This window comes from Taudactylus pleione, unplaced genomic scaffold (genome assembly GCF_031769625.1).
Source record: "Taudactylus pleione unplaced genomic scaffold, aTauple2 ptg000824l, whole genome shotgun sequence".
NCBI lineage: Eukaryota > Metazoa > Chordata > Amphibia > Anura > Myobatrachidae > Taudactylus > Taudactylus pleione.
The window spans coordinates 3,997,023-4,015,820 of NW_028285226.1; the positions used below are offsets into that span (position 1 = coordinate 3,997,023).

General features: G+C 46.6%; 1 long non-coding RNA gene and 1 pseudogene across 1 annotated transcript in view; one reads left to right on the top strand and one right to left on the bottom strand.

Moving 5' to 3' along the window:
• Positions 1 to 2,587, top strand: part of LOC148474668 (uncharacterized) — a 41,575-nt gene extending 38,988 nt beyond the window's left edge. Inside the window, exon 3 of the long non-coding RNA XR_015872863.1 lies at positions 2,064 to 2,587. This is a non-coding gene — a long non-coding RNA (uncharacterized LOC148474668). The remainder of the gene's footprint in view (positions 1 to 2,063) is intronic.
• Positions 1 to 18,798, bottom strand: part of LOC148474669 (fatty-acid amide hydrolase 1-like) — a 54,215-nt pseudogene that overhangs the window by 4,528 nt on the left and 30,889 nt on the right.

Sequence of the window (18,798 nt, forward strand, 5' to 3'; positions counted from 1 at the left end):
TAGGTTGGTGACATACAAAGCTCTATAAGTATACTGGCCATAAGGGGCACATTTGGGTTGGTGGCATACAAAGCTCTATGGGTATACTGGCCATATGGGGCACATTAGGTTGGTGACATACAAAGCTCTATGGGTATACTGGCCATATTGGGCTCATTAGGTTGGTGACATACAAAGCTCTTTGGGTCTACTGGCCATACGGGGCACATTAGGTTGGTGACATACAAAGCTCTATGAGTATACTGGCCATAAGGGGCACATTTGGGTTGGTGGCATACAAAGCTCTATGAGTATACTGGCCATAAGGGGCACATTTCAGTTGGTGGCATACAAAGCTCTATGGGTATACTGGCCATATGGGGCACATTAGATTGGTGGCATACAAAGCTCTATGAGTATACTGGCCATATGGGGCACATTAGATTGGTAGCATAGAAAGCTCTATGGGTATACTGGCCATATGGAATTAAATTAGACAATTGAGTCTGATAATTCTTTTGTCATGAACATTGAATATATATTTTTTCTCTGTACTGAAATAAATATATCCTTATGTACCATAGCGCACATGCTGAGATCTCCCTTTTATTCTGCAATAAGAACTTCTTATATCTTATATGAAGTAAACCAGTTATATCATTATCATTACATTATGCACATTCTATATCTCATGTTGCTGTATTGGCTGCTAATGATTAGTGAGTGTTGCATGTGCCACTGTCATTATACACTGCAGGACACCCATCGGAGGACCTAAGGTGGTCCTACTGTAGTGAGAGGGGGTGCAGCTACAAGGACCCCACAGCTGAGAATGGTTTTCTATTAAACCTAAGCCACACCATTTCCAGCGGACAAAATGTACAAAGGGGCTCGTAATAAATGTTGCTGTGGGGCCCATAAATCTCCAGTTACACCCTGTATAATAATATAAATAAATTAGTGACGAAGCACAGTGACTTATAGAAATACCATAAAGTCTCCCCGGATAACCGATGTTGAAGGCCGGGCCCAACATGGGACATAGGACCACATCTAGATTCAGCTTTCTCCACTCAGTGAGGAATTCTGTCTGGTATTCCTAAAAGAAAAGACTTATCACAAGAGCTGACAATCACAGACAGACCTCAGAGAACAGACTGGGGTACATGAATTATAGGTATTTAATATGTGAATAAAATTTAACAGTGTCATTAAAGACATTACTGAGAAATAATTTGAAATTAGAATTACATATATTAATTAAATATGAACACACTTTCCATATATACCTTGTTTACCAGATATATATCCAATCCTCTCCTATTTACATCTCTGACCTTATCTCCCTGCACACTCCTGCCCGGGTTGGGTACGGGATGCCGGTGGTCAGAGTCCCGACACTTTCCTCCCGACAGGGTTAGGATACCAACACCTGTCAGTCGGTATCCTAATGCTTCCCCTAACCCTCCCTCCCCTATGCCTAAACTTAACCTCCCTCCTAGTGCCTAAACCTAACCTCCCTCTCCCTGCACCCTAAACCTCCCCCTAGTGTCTATCCCTAACCCCTAACTCTCCTCCTAACAGGATTCTGACAGGTGTCTGGATTACGGAGCCGGTATTCTAATTGCCAGCATCCCCTTTGCCGGGATATTGACTGTATCCCCTCCCGCCCATCCACTTCGCTCCACAAATTAATGCTCACCAACTAATTACTTCATCCACTCCCTCCTGCAAGATTTTGCCTGTGCTGCTCCCTACCACTGGAACTCTCTTGCTCTCCCTTTCCTTATCAGACTCCACATCTATACAAAGTTTAAAACAGGCTCTCAAGACCCACTCCTTTATCAAAGCTTTCCAGCTCTTATCCTATCCTACCTTCCATGCTCCTTACTCACTGTCTCTCCCCTCTGTGTCACCCCCATCTGTCTCCCACTCCCCTTTAGATTGTAAGCTCTAACGAGCAGGACCCTCTTCCCTCATGTGCTTCTCCTTTCCTCACTTATACAATCATCTCTTCCCCATGCCCAACAATGGCACCAAAAGTTCTGTACTGTAATTATTTTTTTCTTGTTTTGTTCATCCAGTTTCTGTTTGTGTACTCTGTAAGGCCCTAATGAACCCTTGTGGGCGTCCTGTGGATCCTATGGACTTTGAAGAAATAGGTATACTTCTGAAGAAGCTGGATATCGATTTACCAGCGAAACGCGTTAAGCCTCTCCACCATCGCTACAACCCTTGGGGTACATCTATATCCATTCATCTTGGACACTTTGACACATTTTCCTGCTTTTGGGACATTTGCATCAACTCCACAGGATAACAGCTACAAGTGGATCCCATCCAGTCTATACTCTGATAATACCAACAGGATTTGGACACATGATAATTTCTTTGGACTGAGATTAAGAATACGCCACCTGGTAAATATTTGCTGTACCTAGTTACACAGAACCAACAATTTGTCCCACAGCTAGTGTCTTTATCGAATATGGATTAACCAGCCTCCCCTAGTAGCGATTACATATGACTGCAACTATTTTTAATACAGCACTTATTTTGTGGATTTTATTATTTTCCATATAACAAATTTTATTATATTGTAATGTATTAAATGTGATATTAATTGACTACACATCCGTATCTGAGTTTTTATATACAAAAACTATATATAGCGCTGGTATCAACTATTTGTATATTTGAAGAAATAGAGTTAACAAATATAAGTCTACCATAACTCAATTTCTTCTTCAGGGTCCATAGGTGATCCACAGGGATACCATGGGGATGTCCCATAGCAGTTTCCCCTAAGGCCAGGGACGCTCCTGAACAGAAAGAAGGTGTAGAACCTGAGAAAGGTGTGGACGGAAGACCACGTGGCTGCCTTGCACAATTGTTCAGCAGAAGCGCCACATCGAACTGCCCACGAGGGTCCCACATACCGAGTAGAATGTGCTGTAACCCTGTTTGGAACAGGAAGATTAGCTTGTGTGTAGGCCTTAGAGAGTGTCATTCGGAGCTATCCAGCCAGAGTCTGTTTGTTAGCTGGCCAGCCTCACTTATGAAAGCCATACAATACAAATTTGCCATACAATACAGAATCTGATTACCTAAAGGAAATAGTAGATCCGAAAAGCACGAACCACATCCAAGGAGGCTTCACCTGCAGAAAAATCCGAGGACTGGAAGGTCGAAACCACAATCTATTAATTCAAATGGAACCGGGATACCACTTTAGGGTTATAACCAGCCCTGGTACAGAAGACAGCTCTGTCCGGATGAAAGATCAAGAATGGGGAGTGACAGGAGAGCGTTGTCAAATTATATACCCTGCTCACAGAGGAGATAGCGAAGAGAAAGAGCGTCTTCACTGTCAGCCACTTGAGGTCTACTGAGTCCAGAGGTTCAAATGGAGGAGCCTGTACAGCCCGGAGAATCAAGGACAAATCCCACGGAGCCACCGGAGGGATAAAAAGGAGGTTGAAGGCGGAGAACACCTTGAAAGAATGTTCTAACATTAGACAGGAGAGTGATCCTTCACTGGAACCAGATTGACAGAGCAGAAACTTGAACTCTAAAGGAAGGCCAGATGGAGGTCGAGGGCTAACCCAGCCTGCAGAAAGGCAAGCACCCGGGAGACCCTAAAAACTGTATGGTCCCCCTGGGCTCTTAAAGGGGTCTCTCAAGAGCCATGCCGTGAAAGACAGATGAGGTAGGTATGGGTACAGGCAAGGACTCTGTGCTAGTAGATCCTGCCATAGAGGCAGTGGGAATGGAGTGTCTATGGAGAGACTTCGTAGGTCGATGAACCAATGTCGCCTGGGCAAGGCTGGGGCTATTAGTATCACCATTCCGACTTCTTGCTTGAACTTTTGGAGAACTCTCGGGAGGAGGGAGATTGGAGGAAAGAGGTATGCAAGATTTAAGTTCCACCTCACTGCCAGAGCATCCACGAAGGCAGCTGAGGGATCTCTGGTCCTGGACCCATACCTGAGGACCTTGTGGTTGTGATGTGAAGCCATCAGGTCTATGTCTGGCAGGCGCCATTGTCCACCAGGAGTTGAAAGCCATCCAGATGTAGAGCCCACTCCCCGGCGTGTATGTTCTGATGGCAGTCCGCTTCAAAGTTGAGCACTCTGGGGATGAACACTGCCGAGATTGCCGGGAGATGACATTCGGCCCAGACCAGAATGTGTGCTTCTTCCCGCATGGCTGCCCAACTTCGCATGCTTTCCTGATGGTTGAGGTAGGCTACCACAGTCGGGTTTTATACTGAATTTAGACTGGCCTGTCCCGGAGCAGATCTTGTGCCAGAGAGAGCGCTTTGTACACTGTTTGCCCCTCCAGAATGTTTATGGGCAGGCGACTTTCCTCGGTTGTCCACCGTCCCTGAAAGGTATGATGACCGATTACCACATCCCATCCGCGAAGGCTGGCATCTGTAGTGAGAAGTCCCCAATTTGGAATCTAGAAGGGGCGACTCTTGTCCGGATTGGACGTCTGTAGCCACCATGAGAGGGAAAACCGAACCTCCGGAGAGATAAGGATCATCTGGGAGCAGATCAGATGATACTGCCCGTTCCACCGGGAGAGAATCAGTTGTTGAAGGGGCCTGGAGTGGAACTGGGCATATTCTACCATATCAAAGGAGATACCATGGACCCCAGGACCTGCATTGCTAAGTAAATGGATACCCCCTGATTGTGGAGCAAGTTGCGCAAGTGTAGTATAAAAATTTTGTTCGCTGGCAGAACGATCCTCTGTATTCGGGAATCCAGGAATGCCCAAAGATGTACAATCCGTTACGTCGGAGATAGGTAGGACTTTATCCAATTGATGAGCCAGCCGTGTGTTTGCAGGCAGTCAACGGTCAGCTGGAGATGTCGTTGTAACACAACTGGTGAATGTGCCAAGATTAAGTGGTCATCTAGGTATGGCAGGATTCTGATTCCATGGCACCTGAGGTGGGCCACCATAACTTCCATTATTATGGTAAATAACTGAGGGGCTGTTGACAGACCAAAGGGCAGCACCCGAAACTGGTAATGTTGCTGCAGAACATCAAACTGTAGGAACTGCTGGTGGGTTGGAGTAATAGGTACATGCAGATATGCATCCTGAATGTCGAGAGAAACCATGAAATCCCCAGGCTCCAATGCCAGGACAATTTATCACACATTTTCCATGTGGAACTTGGGTACTCGGATAAATCTGTTGAGGGGTTTGAGATTCTGAATAGGCTGGTGAGACGCATTCGGCTTCTGAATCAAACAGAGAGTGGAATAAAAACCCAGTTCCTCGCTGAGCCGAAGGAACCGGTATTTTCACACATGAACGCAGCATGGAGTGATTAGCTTCCTGGAGGGCCAGGGCCTCGATAGCTGGGGAGGACACCTGAGGAAGGTGAGGGCGTACTCCTGAGAGATCACTTCTCGGACCCAAGCATCTGTTGTTGCTTGATGCCAAGATCAGGCGGAGAGTTTGTCGTCAAACTTGGAAGCTGGACATCTAGCCAACCAAGACTGCTTGGATCGCGGCTTAGTGGTCTTGTGAGAACTAGACTGCCTGGGAAAGGACTGCTCACTTGCCTTACCCTGAGGGCTAAAGAACAGAGAAGAGGACAGCCTAGGCTTAGGGACAGCTTCTTCCTAAATATGGAAGATGTAGGTCAGTTTTACCTTGGTAGGGTCTGATGGCAGGCTCTCTTCCAGTGCCTCTGCCCATCCTTCGATAGCCTTAGCCACACAGGCCACAGCCATACTGTAGCTGGCCTGCTGATAGCGCCAGAAAGCGAGCAGACTGACTTGAGACAAGTAAAAGCAGAGTAGAACTTCTGACAAAGCGTACCACATGCGAATCAACAGTAGGAGGGATTTCTGACTTAGCACACTCACTATTAGGAAGAGGGTAAAAAGACACTAGTCTTTTTGGGACCTGGAACCGTTGCCAGGAGTACTCCAAGCTTCCCCCATGAGCTCAGTGAGCTGTTCTGATTGAGGGAATTCAGCCTTAACCACCTTTTGACGTTTAAACATCTGGGTTTTTGGCTTAGGGGCCGGCTCATCATCCTCTACATTCAGGATCGATATAACCGCCCTCACTAAAGGAGGGACATCCACTGTTGAATGACGGTTCTCCTTGCCCGAGTGCGACCCGGAGAGAGAACCCTGTGCATCATTTGCCTCCACAGATGATGCATTAGAATCCGAAAGCGGGGTGGACTGAGAGGATGATACAGTCCGCCTAAGTGTTTTAGTGGCTGTCTGTCCGCCTTTTGCTGATAGGCGGCAGATGATTGAGCCATATTCTGCACTGAGTGGACATAAACATCCATCCAAGGAGGATGCATAGGGGGTACTGACATAGTAGGCTGTAATAGCTGTGGGTACCCCATGGTGGAAGGCAGCATGAGGGCTGATAAGAGGTCCACTAGCTGCGTCATAACCTATGATAAGGAGCACACCAAAGGTGGCTCCTGGACAGGGGCTGGTATGGTGGACTGAGGAGGTGGTACATAACAAATAACTCACAGACCATTCTGCATGAAATCCTAAGGGGACAAGCCCGCTGAATAGGATCTGCAAGTAACCAGCACAGGGGCCTCAGGCTCCTGTTTACCCTTAGAAGACATAGTAATAACCAGCTAGCAGCACATAATCAGTGTATGACTAGTAATGCAGAGTGACACCTATCACAAATACAAGTAAATGTGAAGTAATAATGAACCCCTACACGCCTGGTAGTTGAGGGTTTAAATAAGAGCAGCAGGGATAGATATAACTGACGGAACGTTTTAAGACAGTATAATGCACATAAATAAATCTACTTATAATGGGCACTAAATCAACTACTCAAGCCTCAAAGGGCTGGCAGAGTTATACAGGAAGACTGGACCCAAATCTCCTGAGACCTGTAGCTTCAGAATTGGCTGCTGAGTGTCTCCTATAGGCAGGGCCGGATTAAAGGGGGGGCGACAGGGGCGATCATCCCTGGTCCCCCACACCCAGCCATCGGGGTTAAAGTGAACCAGAGGAGACGGAACCAGTTCCGCCTCCTCTGGACACCTAACCCCAGTGCCGCACGGAGACACCAGACGCCCGCTTAGATTGTAACCAGCGGGCGCCCGGCTCCCTCCCCGCAGCGGCAGCCAGAGCCGGTGACTAGAGCTCACTCGTGAGCTCCGGCTTCCGGCTCAGGCAGTGAACTATGGGAGAGACGTCATGCGTCTCTCCCATAGTGCAGAGGAGCAGCGCCAGCTGAGCGGATCAGAAGGCAGCGGGAGCGGGACTTAAGGTAAGTAAGATTTTATTTTTTTCTCTTTTTAGCGCAAGCGGCTTTTCCACTGCTGTGGGGGACATTACTCGGGGGGGACTACTGGGGGCATTACTACAGGGGACATTACTCGGGGGGGACATTGCTACTGGGTGCATTACTCGGGGGGCATTTCTACTGGGGGCATTACTCGAGGGGGACATTACTACAGGGGACATTACTCGGGGGGGGACATTACTACATGGGACAGTACTTGGGGGGGGCATTACTACTGGTGCTACTACCACAGGGGGCACAACTACAGGGGTATTACTACTGAGGGCATTACTATTGGGCACACACAGGGGGCATAACTACTGGGGGCACAACTACAGGGGTATTACTACTGGGGGTATTTATACAGGGGGCATTACTATTGGGAACACTACTACTGGGGGTATAACTACAGGGGGCATTGCATAGGGGGCACTGCATAAGGGGCAACACCCTGGGGGCACTACTACTGGGTGCACTGCATAAAGGGCACGTAATAGGGGCCCCCACATGTTTGTTGCCCTGGGGCCCCCACAGACCTTAATCCGGCCCTGCCTATAGGGAAGAGGGTGAGGAGGAGGAACAGCTCAGAAGCGGGAAATCTCAAAGTGAGGGATTGTGCTCTGGGCTGGGGGAGAGGATGCCGGGGGAGAGCCTACCTCCCCGCTGCTACACCAACCGCCGGGTGCCGCTGACCTCTTCATGGTCCCCGATGCCAGCTTTTAACTGCCCCTTTGGTCTAGTGGGGGAGCGGATGAAGCAGTCACCCCACTGCAGCGTCCTCTGGCAGATCTCCACCGCCGGAGGTAAGGACTGCACAACATGCCTTACCTGTTCTTCCTCATCTGTCTGGCTGCAGTCCTGGGTCCCCAGTGGAGCTGCAATCAGAGCCCCGCTGGCGCCCACCGTGATCACCGGACCACTCACCGGTGTTGCAGTGCTGGCGGAGGTAGCTGGAGCAGCAGTACAGGCACCCATTAGGACGCCTTGCTGCTTGCTCAGATAAACAACAAAAAAACCTCATAAAAAATCTTGGGGCTGCCTAAGCAGTCCTCCTGTCTAAAGGTGCGACCGGTCCTGCTGGCACCAAATGAAAAACTGTCTGCCTGTGGCTGGGGGCGAGGTATAAGTGGAGGAAGACCGGGGCATCCTGGGAGCTAAAGCTTTAACTGTTTGGTGCGTGGATCTCTCCAACCACACCCCCCCATGGTATCCCTGTGGATCCCTATGGACCCTGAAAAAGACATTATTATTAATATATACGCAATGTATACTACCTGCAAGGCTATCTGCTCCTCCCAGAGATGCTTCACAGATCTAGATGGAGGAATGAGAGAGATCAATACAGACAATAACAGCAAAACATAACAGAGAAAACACAAAATCACTGAAACTTTGATGGAAGAAAACCTACAGATCCACCGAGTCTGCTCTCTCTGTGAGCCCGATTCATTAAGGATCGCAACTGCTAAAGCGTACATAGACGGCCGATTGTTGCGTACTGCGCATGAATCGCAGTGTGCAAAGACACCACTGTGATCGCAATGCGATCACCCAGAGCACGGAGAGCGATCACGGAGTGACTGACAGGCAGTGAGCGTTTGGGGGTGGTGATGAGAGGTGGTCAGAAAAAAAATGCTGGCGTGCCTGACCATTTGAACGCCGTTGCATGGGCGTGCATAAATTAGCCAGTGTGATGGCATAAGCAGCTTGAGTACTTACTGCGTGCAATGAGGTTAGCAATATCTAAGTAGAGTCAGGGCTGCTGTAATTCTGCATGAGTGGCCGATGGTACTCGATATTACCGATTTTTATGGAGGTTTGCAAGGTATTACGGATGTGAGTTAGCAGTAATAGGAGGCAGTGGACGTCTCTATGCAGGCAGCGTGAAGGCATTGTGACTGCAATCATTAGAATATTTTCACAGCAGACCTGCGCGCGATTATGAGGCTGGAATCGCAATAGCGATCCTTAATGAATCAGGCTCTATGTTTTTATTGTATATTTTAGACAGAATCGGTATGAGTTCAAATCCCGATACCTGAAGACCGGCACTAGAAGATCCCTAGGAGGGTAAGTATTTGTACTATAGAAAGGGCACTAGAAGAGTAAGTATTTGTACTATTTCTAACCCTCTCCCCCCCCTAAGCCTTCTTTATGGGTGCCTAACCCCCCCCCTAATGCCTAACCTCCCCCTGTATAATTATCACAAAATTGAAAAAAAGGTATAACTCCGGCGAACGGTAACTGTCAGCTCAATCTCAATCCTATACCTGCCCAGACAAGTAAAACATACAGAATTAAAAAGCAATGGGAAAAAAAGATCTAAGGCGATACAGATAAAATTATACTTAAATCATGGAGGTCGTTGATATGGAGGTTTTTCCTTTTCTAGAGATGATCCACTCCGTGGAATACAATATGAAATTTAAACACAAACATAAAAGACCATATGTGAAGTAATATCAAAACGTAAAACCACAACAAAATGAAATAGTCCTTTTGTGTTTCTGAAGAAAAAAAGGGTAATATCCGTTTTTTTCCAAAAGTAAATGTCAATCAAACAGATCAGGATAGATCCTCACCACCACAAATCTTAGAGATGGGCGTACCATAAACTCACTTAATACGTGAATGGGAAATATACATAAAGGTATCTTTCAAAATACTTCACCGTGTGTCAAATGAAAGATTGAAGGATAAGCGTACCTCAACTCACGTAATAAGAAGTTGGGATCAGCATATAAAGGTATCTTTTCCACAAAAAATTAAAAAACCATAGGTAAAGAAGACTTTTGATTTAAAATAGAGGATGAGGTATCACTTCAAAAAAGGTTTATTAAAAATACAAATATTAAAAACATGTAAAATAAAATAAAAAATCCTTGAACAAGTAAAGATGAAAATTAGAAGTATTAACAGTAGTATCTCCTCTTACAGGTAAAAGGTCCGGACTGAACCCGTAATGGATCTACTATATACCTCAAAAATATAAGTCCAAGTCTCTCTTGTAATCCATAGAATGCCCACAAATCTCTCCACCAACGCCGTTTCGATCCTCCTTGGATCTCCACCAACGCCGTTTCGATCCTCCTTGGATCTTTATATTTTTCATCAAAAGTCTTCTTTACCTATGGTTTTTTCATTTTTTGTGGAAAAGATACCTTTCTATGCTGATCCCAACTTCTTATTACGTGAGTTGGGGTACGCTTATCCTTCAATCTTTCGTTTGACACACGGTGAAGTATTTTGAAAGATACCTTTATGTATATTTTCCATTCACGTATTAAGTGAGTTTATGGTACGCCCATCTCTATGATTTGTGGTGGTGAGGATCTATCCTGATTTGTTTGATTGACATTAACTTTTGGAAAAAAACGGATATCACCCTTTTCCTCTTCAGAAACACAAAAGGACTATTTCATTTTGTTGTGGTTTTACGTTTTGACATTACTTCACATATGATCTTTTATGTTTGTGTTTAAATTTCATATTGTATTCCACGGAGTGGATCATCTCTAGAAAAGGAAAAACCTCCATATCAACGAACTCCACGATTTAAATATAATTTTATCTGTATCGCCTTAGATCTTTTTTCCCATTGCTTTTTAATTCTCCCCCTGTAAGTGCCTAAACCTACCCCCCCTCCCCGCTCCCTAAACCTAACCCTCCCGGTGGGGTGACTAACCCTAACCTACCCCCGGGGTTGCCTAACCCTAAACCACCCTTCCCCTAGCCTGACCCTAACCCTCCCAGGGGGGTGTCTAATCCTAAATACCCCCCAGGAGCCCCTAACATAACCCCCTCCCTGCGGCTGTCCGCAACCGCCGCCCGGCTTACCTTCATTCGGTGTGCCGGGCGTCAGGATCCCGACGTAGGGATAATGATAGGCGGCAGAATTTTGTCGTCTATCATTAGTCCCTCGGCGGGATATGACAGTCGGGAAGCCGGCGGTCGGCATTTTGCCTGCCGGCTTCCTGACTACATGCATTTTAGACTGGTCTTAAAAATATCCGCATGTTTACACCATGTATTCCCCAATTCTTTTACTGTGTGAGCCCCAACCACAATGGTCAGTAGACAATTCCTCATACCTCCCAACATTTGGGAGGGTCGCACGTAAATTTGGGGGCCTTGTCATACGTCACGCCCCCAATCTTAATCATACTGGGGGCCTCCTTCCACCGCTGCTCTGCTATTTCTTCCATAGCTGTATCCGTAGATTTATCACTCCCTCTGTATCATACATGCCTACTCTCCCGGAAGTCATGGGAGGCTCACAATTTTTCGGGTAACTCCCTGCACACCCCGTAGAGTAGGCACTTCTCCTGCATTTCTGCCCACTTCCTAGTGAAGTAGGCAGAATGGGGGAGAATTTCTAGAGCAAACGTGGATTCCCGTGTAGGGGCGGGGCTTAATGATGCTATTCTGCAATAATCAAGTCATTTGGTCCCGCCCCTATTTAAATTTGCACCAATCGTGGCAATTTACCGCATGGGGAGGGGCTTAATGATGCTGACAATCAGCCACCCACCGGCTTCTTCTCCCCGGGCTTCTACAGGGGAGGGAAAGCAAAAGGCGGCAAGTATGCTCTGTATAAAAGTTCTTCCTATTTCCTCTCAGGTTTCCCTCCTTCTATTCCACAGTTGCTGTCACAGTGTCACCTTGTTCTAGAAACCCTCTTATTTATGTAAATGCTGCCGTCCTGATCACCTATTATTACTTATCTATCATATCCCCTATGTTATGTCTCTACTTGGAGCTGGACAGCTCCTTTCATCATGGTCACAGCCCTCCATCTTGTCAGTTACCTATAACAGTCTTCCACCTCAGGACGCAGAGTGTGAGCGGGTGGGAATTTATGTGGAATAATCCACCAGGGTAATATATCTATGTAGAGAAAAGTGATTGGACACTGACAGGACATAGATAAACAATATTTTATTGACGTCAGTACTTTGTAGGTCCACCACGTGCAGTGATTACTGCAGACACCCTTCTTGGTAAACTGTCTGTCCACAAGTTCCTGGATAACAGCAGGGGGTATGTTTTGCCATTCCGCCTTACGTACAGTGACCAACTGTGACACTGAAGAAGGTCGAGTCAGCCTAGAACGCACCCATCGTTCCAATTCGTCCCAGAGGTTCTCACTGGGGTTAAGATCTGGAGTCAGAGGTGGCCAGTACATCCAGGTTACCACATTTTCTGTATACTAGTCCAGCGTCACCCTGGAAACATGGCAGGTGGCATTGTCATCCTGATAAAAACATTCATTGCTTCTGTAGAACTGCCACAATGAACATCTTTATACTTCTCAGAGTTAATGTGACCATGCACGGACCCATGCTAAACCAGCTGCAATGCAGAGGTGTCCAATCACTTTTGTCTACATAGTGTACATTGTATATGAGAGATAATCTGGAAGAGCACACAGGGTCTTACCTTGCACCAACACTGGAATTTAGAAACCTGGAAATCCTCGGATACTGGAAATATTTAAAATAAGATTTACGTACAGGGAAAAAATATCAGCATCACTATCAATTTTAAAATATTTTATCTTCAAGTTATTATTAGATGCCGCATTGCAACACTAAGTTCTATGTACTATACAGATGGTTCAGGATCTGCTCTGAATGCTGAAGTCTTATAATCAGTGGCTATGTAGCTAACCAACAGCGGCCAAATATCTGGAGACGGAACCAGTTACGCCTCCTCCGGCCCACCTCAGCCCAGCGCCGCAGGGAGGCTCCATTTGCTGGGCGCCCACTGATATTTTGTTACCAGTGGGCGCCCAGCTCCTTCCCCACAATGGCACTGGCAGGTGGAGGCTGGCGCTCACTCCAGAGCTCCGGCTTCCAGCTCCTGAAGTGTGCACTATGGGAGAGATGTCATGAGGTCTCTCCCATAGTTCCGAGGAGCAGCCTGTTGGACGGCCGGGGATTCAGGTGCGGTTCTTATGGTAAGTATTGTGTTGGGGTTTTTTTGTGTGTAAGTGGCATTACTACTGGGGGCATTACTATTGGTATCACTACTACAGGGAGCATTACTATTGTGGGCACTACTACAGGGGGCATTATTATTGATGGCATTACTATTGGGGGCATAACTATTGTAGGCATTAATATTGGGGGCACTACTACAGGGGGCATTACAGCTAGGGGCATTATTATTTGGGCATTACTATTGGGGGTACTACTACAGAGAACATTACTACTGGGAGGCATTACTACTGGGGGCACTACTACATGGGGCACTGCATATGGGGGCACTACTACTGGGGGCACTGTATAAGGGGCACTACCACTATGGACATTGCATAAGGGCCACTGCCACTACTGGGGGCACTGCATAAGGGGCACCACTACTGCGGGCACTGCATAAGGGGCACTACTACTGTCGGCATTATGTGTATTAGGGGCACTACTACTGTGGGTATTGTGTATACGGGGCATTACTTTGGGTTAAAAAGTTAAAATGCCCATTGGTCACAACTTAATGTACCTGCTGCTTACACACCGCTAATTTCTTCTCATGGACTCAAGGTCTAAGGATTACTATTGGGGCTAGGAAACCCATGTCAGGGCATTATCAAAGTGTCACTTAGGATTTTAGCGAGTATTAAGTGAAGCAATAAAACATAACATCACTTATGTAACCATTGTGTCTGCCAGAGCAATGATAGATTTTCGGAATTATGCTGTAGAGTGAGAAAGTTACTAATCAGTGTTAGGGCACCTGGGCGCACTTACCAAACACAGGGACAGGGGTTGGGGGACAGGAGCAGTCTGTTTCTTTACGGTAGTATTCAGGTTATGGGCTATTGCTAGATATGTTATATATTCTCATATAGAAAAATCATTTATTAATTAGTGGGATAAAAGTATAGCTACAATATGGGGCCTGTTTATTTATTATCAGGTTTTAGACCCGATAATTAGAAAATGATTATTGCCAATAAGGAATGATGTACCGCATGCATGTATTTAAATGCACTCGCAGGAATCTGTCCTTGCTGATTGTAAAAGTAAAGTGACCACTAATGTTTTCGGGACGTTAGCTACCAGGGCCAAGGTCTGGAATGAATTGCTCGTTTCCGCATTATTTAAGGAGAAATTTGATTGATGAATAGAGTTCTAAGGAACCTATTCATCATCACTTAATTTTTACAAAAGTTGTAAAAATTAAGTTATTGGGCCATTCATTAAGGAGGTAAAGCAGCGGAATGGCCCGCTGTCCCCATATACTAGTATCACAGATATCTCCTACTTACCTTCCTCTGGCGGAATGGCCCGCTGTCTCCATACACTAGTATCACAGATATCTCCTACTTACCTTCTTTTGGCGGAATGGCCCGCTGTCCCCATATACTAGTATCACATATCTCCTGCTTGCCGTCCTCTGCCGGAATGGCCCGCTGTCCCCATACACTAGTATCACAGATATCTCCTACTTACCTTCCTCTGGCGGAATGGCCCGCTGTCCCCATACACTAGTATCACAGATATCTCCTACTTACCTTCCTTTGGCGGAATGGCCCGCTGTCTCCATATACTAGTATCACATATATCTCCTGCTTGCCGTCCTCTGCTGGAATGGCCCGCTGTCCCCATACACTAGTATCACAGATATCTCCTACTTACCTTCCTCTGACGGAATGGCCCGCTGTCCCCATACACTAGTATCACAGATATCTCCTGCTTACCTTCCTTTGGCGGAATGGCCCGCTGTCCCCATATAATAGTATCACATATATCTCCTGCTTGCCGTCCTCTGCCGGAATGGCCCGCTGTCCCCATACACTAGTATCACAGATATCTCCTGCTTACCTTCCTTTGGCGGAATGGCCCGCTGTCCCCATACACTAGTATCACAGATATCTCCTGCTTACCTTCCTTTGGCGGAATGGCCCGCTGTCCCATACACTAGTATCACAGATATCTCCTGCTTAAATTCCTTTGGCGGAGTGGCCCGCTATCCCCATACACTAGTATCACAGATATTTCCTGCTTACCTTCCTCTGGTGGAATAGCCCGCTGTCCTCATACACTAGTATCACAGATATCTCCTGCTTACCTTCCTCTGGCGGAATGGCCCGCTGTCCCCATACACTAGTATGGGGACAGAATTCATCAAGCACCATAAATACAATATTTTCAGAGCTTGTTTGCTGGAGCATTTGCCATCTTCAGATGGCGAGTGCTGCCGCTACCCACTCCTTCCGTATGGGAAGGAGTCCTGGGTCATGAAAAGGGATCCTTTCGGACGTCGGAGCTCTTGTGTGCATGCGTGACCTGCTCCGAGAGGAGCAATGAAAGTGTTCGGGAAGACAGCTGATTTGATGAATTCCTCCGGCGCTCTCGTCGAGAAGAAACATTAACTATCGAAGTCCGTTCGGACAATGATAATTAACATATTGAATAGACCAATTAGTGTTTATAATTATGTTGTGTTTTTTTCATTTTTGTTTATAATGAAATTGTCCGTGTTAAATTTAATTACAGTAAGAATTGGGTTTTTTTTGTTTTTCGTATCTACTTACTATCGGCCGGAAAATGAAGCCCAGGATCCTCTTCACCACGTCGGGCATTTTACAGAGTTGTGCGCATTCCCCCAGGTTGGGGTCTATGAAGTTGTTCTTACTAATAGGAATAAAATACAAGGTGGTTATATAAAGTGGTCCCATTTATTCACTACCCCTGAAATGCATGAGTATTCCGAATATTCCAGGAGAGTGGGCAACGTACGGACAAAGGTTTTTAGTTTCCCCTGCCTATACATACTATGCCAGGTTATCAGCCCCCGCCATCTTTATTAGCCCCCCTGCATTTCCTGATCACAGAGGTCATGGCATCAGAGACTGCCCCACAAACGCTGGCCAGGATTTTATTATGGATCCGTTAGAGTGCTGCCTCTTGTGCACAGCACTCTAGAGCTTCAGCAGTCCCACAGCTGAACATTTAGGTCCCTGTTGACTATAGGCCGCATAGGGGAGCAAGGCCAGTAAGCATCACAGGTGGCCACGTGGTGCCTGCAGACTGTTGAGGCCCCCAGTTGATAGTTACGCCGATTGTCATAAGATATTCTTATAACAGCTCTGCTAGGGGGGAGATGCTGAGCAAGGATCCTTATGTACATCAACTCATCGTAACATAAAGGGATTCTCTCCCGCTTTCCTACATGCCCTCCAGTCTGCTTACTGCAATGTTATCTATATATAACTAGAGAATTATCCTCATCCCTGTGCTCTGATCCATTGGAGATTCCATTCCACAGTTGGCAACATTCTCATATTATTGGCTCTCTCTGAGGTAAAAAAAACCCAAATAAATAAAAAATACTTAATTTCTATATATACTGTATATTGTTAGAGGTGTCCAGCATGGAATCTGGTATCCAGAACATTAGGGAAATCCAGAAAAAGTTCCTGTGACTGAGGACAAATTATGTGATAATTAGGGATGCAATCGGGAAGCCAGCTGACATTAAACTGACAGCTGGCTCCCCGACTGTCATATCCCGGCGAGGGTGAAATGCCCGGCGTCTAGATGTATACACCGCTCATTTCCCCGACGCCGGGAGACCTTCGATCGGGATGCCGGGCGCCACGAGCGGACAGCCGTGGGGGGGAAGGGTTAGGTTTAGTGCACCCGGGAGGGACTTAGGGTTAGGCACTCCCCCGTGAGGGTTAGGGTCAGGCTAGGGGGAGGGAGGGTTAGGCACCCCCCCAGGGGACTTAAGTTTAGGCAGCGGGGAAGGGGGGGTTAGGGTTAGGCACTTACGGGGGGGATTAGGGTTAGGCACTTGGGGGGATTTTAGGGTTAGGCACCCCTAAGGAGAGTTAGGGTTAGGGGGGTTAGGTTAGTCTATACATACCTTACAACGATTAGGATTTCCAGCGCTGTCGGGCTCACGCTGCCGGGATGTGTTCCAGTGTCGTGCTGCCGCTGCCGGGAATCGAACCACCGGCCATGCGGGGGCGGTATTTCATACCGATTCCGATAATTATATGTACTGAATAACTTTTCCCTCATTCACTTGGGTCACATAGCTCCTCTCAGTGATTACAGATGGTGGAGGCCAATGGCCATGTCTCCATGTATGGCTCCCCTTAGAGATTGTTTGTCATGGCTGTTTTTTGTGACTTTCCCTTCTTGCACTTGTGTAGCAGTGCTCCTCTCAGTGACTGAAGGAGGGTCACTGGCGGGCGTATCTATAATGGGTGCAGGCTATGCAGGGCACATGGGCCTCTGGCTCCCTTTATTCCGTTGTGTCGCAGTGCTCCTCACAGTGACTGTAGGAGGATGCGATCATTAGTCCTGTCTGGGTGTACAACATTCCCTTGTATAGCAGTGCTCCTCACAGTGACTGTAGGAGGATGTGATCATTAGTCCTGTCTGGGTGTACAACATTCCCTTGTATAGCAGTGCTCCTCACAGTGACTGTAGGAAGATGTGATAATTGATCCTGTCAAGGTGTATAACTTCCCCTTATTCCCTTGTGTAGCAGTGCTCCTCACAATGACTGTAGGTGGATGTGATCATTAGTCATGTCTGGGTGTATAACTTCCCCTTATTCCCTTGTGTAGCAGTGCTCCTCACAGTGACTGTAGGAAGATGTGATCATTGGTCATGGCTGTGTTTATGACTTTCCCTTTATTCCCTTGTGTATCAGTGCTCCTCACAGTGACTGTAGGTGGATGTGATCATTAGTCATGTCTGGGTGTATAACTTCCCCTTATTCCCTTGTGTAGCAGTGCTCCTCACAGTGACTGTAGGAAGATGTGATCATTGGTCATGGCTGTGTTTATGACTTTCCCTTTATTCCCTTGTGTAGCAGTGCTCCTCACAGTGACTGTAGGTGGATGTGATCATTAGTGATGTCTGGGTGTACAACTTCCCCTTATTCCCTTGTATAGCAGTGCTCCTCGCAGTGACTGTAGGAAGATGTGATAATTGATCCTGTCAAGGTGTATAACTTCCCCTTATTTCCTTGTGTAGCAGTGCTCCTCACAGTGACTGTAGGAGGATGTGATCATTAATCATGTCTGGGTGTACAAGTTCCCCTTATTCCCTTGTAGAGCAGTGCTCCTCACAGTGAGTGTAGGAAGATGTGATCATTAGTACTGTCTGGGTGTACAACTTCCCCTCATTCCCTTGTAGAGCAGTGCTCCTCATAGTGACTGTAGGAGGATGTGATAATTGATCCTGTCAAGGTGTATGACTTCCCCTTATTCCCTTGTGTAGCAGTGCTCCTCACAGTGATTGTAGGAAGATGTGATCATTGGTCATGGCTGTTTTATGACATTCCTCTCATATTTTTATGTTTTCTCTTGGTTTTTCCATACTTTTGTCATATTATAATTATAAATATGACAAAACCCTTTTTATTTTTTCTGTTCTTTTTCACTTCAATATGAAAAGGGGGTCTATTTACTAAGCTTTGTTAGGAGATAAAGTGAACGGTACCTTATCATCGTTCACTTTGACCCGTATTCAATGTGAGCCGAGCTGCGGC